Here is a 9112-nt window from a genome sequence, read left to right on the forward strand (position 1 = left end):
GCACATGAAAATATTCAGTATTATTATTTAAAGAAATATGAATGAAAACCACAGTGAGGTCCCACTGCACACTCATTTTAATGGTAACATTAAAAGACTGACAATATCTAGGTGTTGAAGATGTGAAGAAAAGTGGAACTCTCATACATTGCTGGTAGGAATGCAAAATAGTACAAATAAATTTGGAAACACTGGCAGTTAATGAAGTTAATCATCCACTTATTCCTAAGTATAACTATAAGAGAAATGGAAACCTGTGTCCACAGGAATACTTGTACGTATTGGCACGTTTCCAGGAACTTTATTCTTCAAAGCCAACAACTAGATAACAAAAACAAACATCCATCCACAGATGAATGGTTAAGAAATTGTTATATTTATAAATAGAATACTCCCCATCAATATTAAGGAATAAACTACTGATACAGGGGGAAAAAACCCCATCAATTTCAAAGCGTTATAGTAAGTATGGATGTGTGCATCATCTATATCAACAACAGCCTTAGAGAGACCAAAAGCCTTTCTACTGAGATTGGACGTTAACATCCAACAGGAAAACAAAAGAAAGCCTGGGATCTGGCCCTCAGCTGCTCAGTTCTGATAGGCCACCCCAGGTGACATAATGAAAGATTGGCTCCTCACCTTGAGACAGGCTGGGACCTGGGACCTGAGACCCTTCACTGCAGTGCTTGCACCTGGACAAACGTCTTCTTGAACAACAGAATACAAAGAAACTCTAAGGGACTAAAAATAAATATATGCATGAGAAGTTGGGGCAAATTATAAACAATAAGATATGAAAAGGCCAAAACCCAACTGCCACCTTTGAGGTGACTGCCTGCCAGGGGCAAAAGCAGTGTACTACGCATGATGCCTGCACAGAACACCACCAAGGGGGCAGGCAGACCCACTAATCCGCTCCTGCTCTCCCCCCATTTAAGAGACCAGCTCGCCTCTTCGTGAGGAGAGAGCAAGTGCATCTATTACTTGTTTTTGATCCCTCCTGCTGCAGCACAAGTCCCAATTAAGCCTTGCCTAAATTTCTCATCTGTCCTCTTATCAATTTCTTTTTATTTTTTAAATTATTTTTAAAAATATTTATTTATTTATTTGGTTGCCCCGGGTCTTATGGCAGCATGTGAACTCTTAGTTGCAGCATGCATGTGGGATCTAGTTCCCCGACAAGGGATCGAACCCGGGCCCCCTGCATTGGGAGCTCAGAGTCTTAACCACTGGACCATCAGGGAAGTCCCTGGCCTCTTAACCAATTTCTATTGATTAAAGAAATCCAAGAGGGATTTCCCTGATGGCGCAGTGGCTAAGAATCCGCCTGCCGATGCAGGGGACATTGGTTCCAACCCTGGTCCGGGAAGATCCCACATGCGGTGGAGCAACTAAGCCCGTCACAACTACTGAGCCTGTGCTCTAGAGCCCGCGAGCCACAACTACTGAGCCCACGTGCCATAACTACTGAAGCCTACGCGCCTAAAGCCCATGCTCCACAGCAAGAGAAGCCACCACAATAAGCCTGCGCACCGCAACTAGAGAAAGTCCACACGCAGCAATGAATACCCAATGCAGCCAAAAAAAAAAAAAAGGCAAAAATCCAAGAACCCAAGTCGGTAACCGTCTCTGAGCTATACTAAATGGCTCAAGATTAAGGGCCACTGAGAGATGGGAGAGACCCTGCCGCACCCCCTCAAGTTAAATGAGCTGTGTCATTTCCTGATTAGGAATCTTGCCATTTTTTTTGGATTTTTGTGTGCGTGTGTGTGTGTGTGTGTGTGATTTTAGTTCCCCGACCAGGGATCGAACCCACGCCCTCAGCAGTGAGCGCGGAGTCCTAACCACTGGACCTCCAGGGAATTCCCAGGACCCTTGCCTTCTTGCATTCTGGCCTCTTTACCACTCTTGCCAGCCTCTATACATATGCCCTCAGGTAACATCCTCATGGTGCCCCCGACAGCGGTCACCTGTGCCTCTGTCTTCTCGTCCCCTGACTCACCCACATGGGTTGTCCTGCCTCATCCCTAAACTTTGGCCACTTCCAGCCATGCCCTTCAGAGTCCAGCAACTCAAGGATCTCGTGTCTGGGAATAAAGACGCAGACGTAGAGAATGGACTTGAGGACACGGGGAGGGGGAAGGGTAAGCTGGGACGAAGTGAGAGAGTAGTACTGACATATATACACTACCAAATGTAAAATAGACAGCTAGTGGGAAGCAGCTGCATAGCACAGGGAGATCAGCTCGGTGCTTTGTGACGACCTAGAGGGGTGGGATAGGAAGGGTGGGAGGGAGACGCAAGAGGGAGGGGATATGGGGATATTTGTATACATATAGCTGATTCACTTTGTTATATAGCAGAAACTAACACAACATTGTAAAGCAATTATACTCCAATAAAGATGTTTTTAAAAAAGTAAAAAAGGATAATTTAGGGGAAAAAAAAGGGATCTCATGTCTGCACCTGACTTAGACTGCTGAACCCCACCCTCCCCCCCACCGCCCCATGTCTCCTGCCCGGGCATCACATATTTTCCCCCTCTTTTGGAGACTACTTGGATCCAGATCTTGGTGTTTCTAGTTCCATTTTCTTTATGTATCCCACAACTAGTATTTAGTAGCAATAGGTGTCAGCCACTGTTTCAGAGGCATAAAGCAGAGAAAATCCCTTCCCACAGGTGGATCACAACTTTTGTTCTTTTATGCTTTCTGTTTCATTCTCCTACCCTTGGCCATTTAGATGTCATCTTCAATCTGATCATCGGACACACTGATTCATTCTTTAAATATCCCCATCCTCCTATGTATTCTACTCAGTCCTTTCTTTATCAATGTTTTCCATAACCAACATTTTCCCAATTTTTTTGAAGCATATCTTCTTGCTCCTGTGGCTTTTTTCTTTCCTCATGTCCTGGATTATTTTATCCTCTTATTTTAATTTCTTTGTACTTCCAATTCTTTAAACTATATAACATATGTTGCTTACTATGATTTCTGTGAGGTTGCGATTCTTCTTCTGTATCTAGTTACTTTTCCCTGGATGTATGAGTTGCTCTCTGTGTGTATGGAGGAATGGCCAAGGTCAGGCCAGATGCCCTGGCAGATGCAAGAGTATGAAATGAGGAGATGGGCCAGGGAAGGGAGCCCAGTTTTCACCACACTAGGCGACCAGGCTCATCTATTTTCATCTTAACTTAGCCAGGATGGAGGCGTCTCCTGAGCTGTCATCCCAAAAGTCTGCGGGATGAGAGGGGATGGCCTGACAGCCCAGGGGCAGCTGATCTGCCTGACCTCTCCTCAGACCCTCTTGCCAGATATTACCGTCTGTTCCAGCACCACAGTCTGAAGCTGGTACAGCTGGTAATTACTGAACTGAGGCCATGTAGGTGGTAACTGAAACCGCTTTTCTGTGTGTGTGTGTGTGTTTGTGAATTGGCAAAGGGTTTTAGGACGGTGGGGAAGGGCACAAAATATGGAACACTTCCCTAATTTGTGTGTCATCCTTGTGCAGGGGCCATGCTAATCTTCTCTGTATCGTTCCGATTTTATTACATGTGCTGCCAAAGCGAGTATGAAACCGCTTTTCTTTATATATATATATATATATATATATATATATATATATATATATATATATATATATATATATATATATATATATATATATATTTGGCTGCGTTGGGTCTTCGTTACTGCACGCGGGCTTTCTTTAGTTGCATTGATCGGGGGCTGCTCTTCGTTGCAGTGTGCAGTCTTCTCATGGCAGTGGCTTCTCTTGTTGCAAAGCATGGACTCTAGGCATGCGGGCTTCAGTAGTTGTGGTGCGTGAGCTCTGTAGTTGTGGCTCATGGGCTCTAGAGTGCAAGCTCGGTAGTTGTGGCACACAGGCTTAGTTGCTGCACGGCATGTGGGATCTTCCTGGACCAGGCCTCGAACCTGTGTCGCCTGCATTGGCAGGCGAATTCTTAACCACTGCACCACTAAGGAAGTCCCTGATAATTTGGTTTTACTGAATTTTGTGAAACTGTGAAGCCACGGGGAGCGGCGAAGTTTTTTTTTTACCAGAGGCAGTCTGAGCCCTGCTCTGAGTAACTCGAAGCCACTGGGGAGCTTCTGCAGAGGAGGCACGTGTCCAGACTCGGTTATAACAGGGTCCCTATGATGGCTGCTTTGGGAATAGAAAGACTTGTGTGGGAATTCCCTGGCAGTCCAGTGGTTAGGACTCCGTGCTTTCACTGCCGTGGCTCTGGCTTCAATCCCTGGTCAGGAACTAAGATCCTGCAAGCTTTGTGGCTCAGCCAGAAAAAAAGAAAAGAAAGGAAAGAAGACTACTGGGAGGAGGGGAAGCCAGTTAGGAGCTGACCTCATTAATCCAAGGGAAGGATGATGGGGCCTGGGCAGTGCAGGTTAAAACGTGGTTTGATTCTGGATATAACTTGAAAGCAGATAATGTTAGGACTGCTGCAAAAGTCCCTTCTCTCCAAAAAACATTCCATCTGCTTCCCTATCTCTTCTCTTATCTTCCAGGTGGTTACTCACTCCACAAGAAGTCAGGAAACAGAAGTGTTGAGTTTTCCTAAAATCTCTTCCTCCTGCTTTCCCCCTAGTGAGTGTAAGACCCCACCCCTCCCACCACATTTTCAAACCAGGAGCCTCTCCCCATTTTAACCCCTTCCTCTTCCTCAGTCCCCACAAGTCCATCAAACATCATGTGCTTTCTTTATATAAAATAAGCACTGCTATTTCCCTTCCCACTAAATGATCTTGGTTTCAGCCCCTACGATTTATTTGTTGGATTAGAAACCTCTCCTTTGGGGTCCTGGGGCACCCTCTGACTCATCAGCCCCGATGCACAGGAGGAGAGAATCCCCCCCACCCCCACCCCCGCATTGTGCCACATGGCTTGAGGGATCTTAGTTCCCTGGGTCCTCAGCAGTGAAAGTGCAGAGTCCTAACCACTGGACCGCCAGGAAATTCCCAGAAGGAGAGAATCTTAGCCTTGTTTTCTGCTTCACTTGCAATCCACAGGTCTTGGAAAATTGGAAAGTGTTAACTTTGTATAAGACTCACATAGGACAAAACCTGATGTGAGATTAAACATTATATCCCCACTTAAGTGCGAATGTTGTTATATTTCACTGCAGAAATATGTGTGTTTGATTGTGGCCTATTGCCCCAGGCCCAGGGCTGTTATATAACACCATACTGGAAAGCTGGAGCTGCAGCTGATGAGGATTCCAACAGAGATTCCATCAACAGTCACACTTTATCCAATCACGTCTTTAAATGCATTATTGTCCCTGATCCTATAAAAGGGAGGAGCCTTGGGAAGGCACATCAGATGAACCCAGTTCAGAAAGTGAGTCACACAGCGAGTCCTCAGCCTTCAGCTCAAGATTACCCAGTCTGAAGTTCAGTCTTCTGGAGGAGGTGAGTTTCCCATTTCGTGTGTGTGTGTGAGTGTGCATGCGTGTATATTTATGCATAGCTGTGGGGAGAAAATTCCTAGGTACAAAGATATGGAAGTCTCTCAGGCATGGGGGGTGGTCGATTATGACAGCTGCTCTGGCTGTGCAAAATCTGGCCTGACTGAAGTAGACTTCTCCTAGGAAAGTCTGTTAGTTTGGCATTGCTTTTTGTTAATTTTATGTTCTAGTAATTCATTTTTATTGCATCTTGTGGCAGTGGAGGTCCATGGCCGATTGAGATGATGGTGGGGCTGAAAATGAAAGAGTGTGTGTCAGTTACCAGTGAATGCTCCACATGCTTCATATGTATCAATTCTTTTAGCTCTCATGGCAATTCTGAGCTGGGTGTCATTAGAGATCAGAGCCCCCATGACAAGGATGGAGGCCTGATGGGTAACGTGTCTGGGGTCACACAGCTTGTAAATGCCAGGCTCCAGGTTGAGAACATTGGCAGTCTGGGGGGGTTTTGTTGTGTTTTGTTTTTTATTGAGATATAATTGACATATAACATTGTATTAATTTCAGATGTACTGCATATGATACAATATTTGCATGTATTGAGAAATGATCACAGTAAGTCTAGTTAACATCCGTCAGCATGCATCATTACATCCCTTTTTCTTGTGATGAAAATTCTAAATATGGCAATTTCGAATTCCAAGGTCCTAGCCATAATAGTGCTCCGAGGCCTTGTTTGTGTGAAATTGAGTGCATGTCTGCAAATGTGACCAAGTGGTCTGTGTGTGCCTGGGGTAGTCCAGAAAGAGAACCCATGGGACTTCCCTGGCTGTCCAGTGGTTAAGACTCCACACTTCCAATGCAGGGGGCGCAGATTGGGTCCCTTGTTGGGGAGCTAAACTCCCACATGTCATGTGGTGTGGCCAAAAAAAAAAAAGAGAGAGAGAGAGAACTCCTGGGGAGTCCCAGATGAAGGAGGAGGTATGGATTATACAGAAAAAAGAAAAACAATAGAGACCAGTATACCCGGGTGTAGATAACCAGCCACAGCACCTAAGGTGGGGTGGGAAGGGTGAGGACAGGCCCAGGCAAAGCCTGGTGGAACCACGAAGGACTTAGTGCTTTTCCCTGAGAGCAAGAGGGAGCCATGGAGGGAATTAAGTGGAGCAGTGGAGCATGACCTGAGCAGATTAGCATTTTAAAAAGGTTGACTAAATAGGTGTGATAAGTGGAATAGGGGAAGGCAAGGATGTGTTCAACTTTCTCCTATAGGGTTTTGCCTAGAATCATCTTTGCCTCATTCATTGATGAGATCAGGGTGGCTAGTTTTATCAGATCAGCAGGTGAGGTTGACACAAAACATGACATCAGTTAACAGAAATTAATTAGGTATTTGGGAGCCCACATATCCCAACAAACACCCACATTTTCAGATTTTGTGGCACGACGTTTGCTTTAAAAGAAAACAACAACAAATACAGGGACTTTCCTGGCAGTCCAGTGGTTAAGACTCCAGCTTCCAATGCAGGGGGCGCGGGTTCCATCCCTGGTCGGGGAACTAAGATCCCACATGCTGCGTGGCGCAGCCAAAAGAAAAAAGAAAAAAAATCTGGGAATTCCCTGGTGGTCCAGACTCCGTGCTTTCACTTCCAAGGCTGCGGGTTCGATCCCTGGTTGGAGGAACTAGGATCCTGCAAGCTGCGTGGTGCGGACAAAAATAATAATAATAATAATAATACAAGTCTTTGAAATGTTGACTATATATAAAAAAAACACACACACAAAAAAATAGAGCAATGATGTAGAAAGAGGATTAAATCTTTTATCTGTTTGACATCCCAAGGGGTATGCCTGTGGTTGCCAAGATCATTGATTTGCAGTCACAAATCAATATTGAATAATACAAACTCAGTTTCTCCTCTGAATCCTACACCCCAGTAGAAAAGGATAGGCAATACAAACAGCTCAATACGAACTTCCCTGGTGGTGCAGTGGTTAACAATCCTCCTGCCACTGCAGGGAACATGGGTTAGAGCCCTGGTCCGGGAAGATTCCACATGCCGTGGAGCGACTAAACCCGTGCACCACAACTACTGAGCCTGTGCTCTAGAGCCCACGAGCCACAACTACTGAAGCCCGCGTGCCCAGAGCCCGTGCTCCGCAACAAGAGAAGACACCGCAATGAGAAACCTGCGCACCGCAACGAAGAGTAGCCCCCGCTCACCGCAAGTAGAGAAAGCCCATGCGCAGCAACAAAGACACAACGCAGCCAAAAATAAATAAATAAATTTATTTTTAAAAAGAAAGAAACAGATCAATATAAAATTATAACTTTGATAAGATCAGTGAAGCAAAGACAAATGTTTTTCATAAGGAAGGGTAATTGGAAAAAAGAAAGAGGTGAAAGTAAAATGAAAATTTCCTGAGGAATGTATCATTGGGCTGACACGGGGTGTAGCTGAGGTGGTTTTGCAGGTGTTTGTGTCTGATGTAGGAGTTTCTAGCACAAGATGAAATCATGTATATGGATTCCAGCCTGTCCTATTTCATTCACTTTCTTGTCAATTGTTTGTAATATTTTGTTTTCTTATAATGACTGAAAGAACATCTTTGTACTAGATCGCCTTCTTTCAGTTAAATCATGTCCAATTACAACTTAAGACGCTATTTACTGTTTAAAATTGAACTATTTAAATTGAAATGTAACGCACATACAGAAAAAAGGAAAAGTGAAAGTATATAGATTGGTGGATTTTTACAGAGAAACACTCGTGTGTAACTGCCTCCAAGATCAAGAGGTAGACTATCGCCAGCTAAAATTGGAAGTACAGCATCACAGGAACTCTCTCTTTAGTCCCAGGCAAACTGGGATGGGGTCGTCCTATGGAGCCCTCCATATGTACCTATCCCAGGATCTACTATTGTTTCCAAAATTTTAACCAACATCCTAAATAATATTGATAGTATTTATATGGTTTTCAATGAACATAAACGAGAAGAAACAAAATGTATTGTTTGGTGCCTGGATTATTTCCATGTTGTTGCATGAAGAATTTCTTCTCATTGCTATCAAAAATGCCTCTACATCAATTAATTGTAATCTGTCCCATTGAATGTTGGACATTTAGATTATTTACAGCATAGGAATATTATGAATTATGTCGATAGAAACATTATTGTATATGCCTTTGTTGCACATGAGTATATTCTTCCGTTGAGTACATGCCGAGGAGTAAAATTGATGAGTCACAGGGAATGCATAAATACAGATTTAGCACATATTAGTCAAAGCATTTCCAACGTGAGTACTCACCAGCAGTGACTGAGAGTGCCAGGTGCTCCAACCCATGTCAATGCTGACTCTATTTTATTTTAGTGATTCTGGTAGGTATATTGTAGCACGTTGTTGTAGTTTTATTTTGCATTTCTGGGATGACTGATGAGGTTGCGCTTTTCTCCATTTGTTTATTCACCAGATGTCTAGTAGAATTCATTCATGAACTCAACTGAACCTGAATTTTGTTTGTTTCTTTTCAATCATACCAGTGTTGTAATTTATTACATATCTCTTCTAGTTTGCAGTTCTTAAACATCCACCAGTTGTTGAAAGAGATCCCCCAAGAAACAAGTCAGCAGAGATTGAATCCCTGAAGTTGCGGCTCTCTGAGAATTCTTGTTAAG

General features: G+C 43.9%; 1 protein-coding gene across 3 annotated transcripts in view; it reads left to right on the forward strand.

Moving 5' to 3' along the window:
- LOC309617281 (uncharacterized protein) overlaps window positions 1–9109 on the forward strand; it is a 34702-nt gene extending 25593 nt beyond the window's left edge. Inside the window, exon 5 of one of the 3 annotated variants that reach the window (XR_014237878.1) lies at window positions 9007–9109. The gene's annotated coding sequence lies outside the window, so the exon portion shown is untranslated. Of the gene's footprint in view, window positions 1–5184; window positions 5258–5320; window positions 5390–9006 lie in introns of those variants that run through there. The other 2 variants (XR_014237879.1, XR_014237880.1) reach the window with 2 other exon arrangements.
- The last annotated feature ends 3 nt before the right edge of the window (window positions 9110–9112 follow it).

The sequence above is a fragment of the Balaenoptera borealis genome (genome assembly GCF_965194805.1).
Source record: "Balaenoptera borealis genome assembly, chromosome: 19".
Lineage (NCBI taxonomy): Eukaryota > Metazoa > Chordata > Mammalia > Artiodactyla > Balaenopteridae > Balaenoptera > Balaenoptera borealis.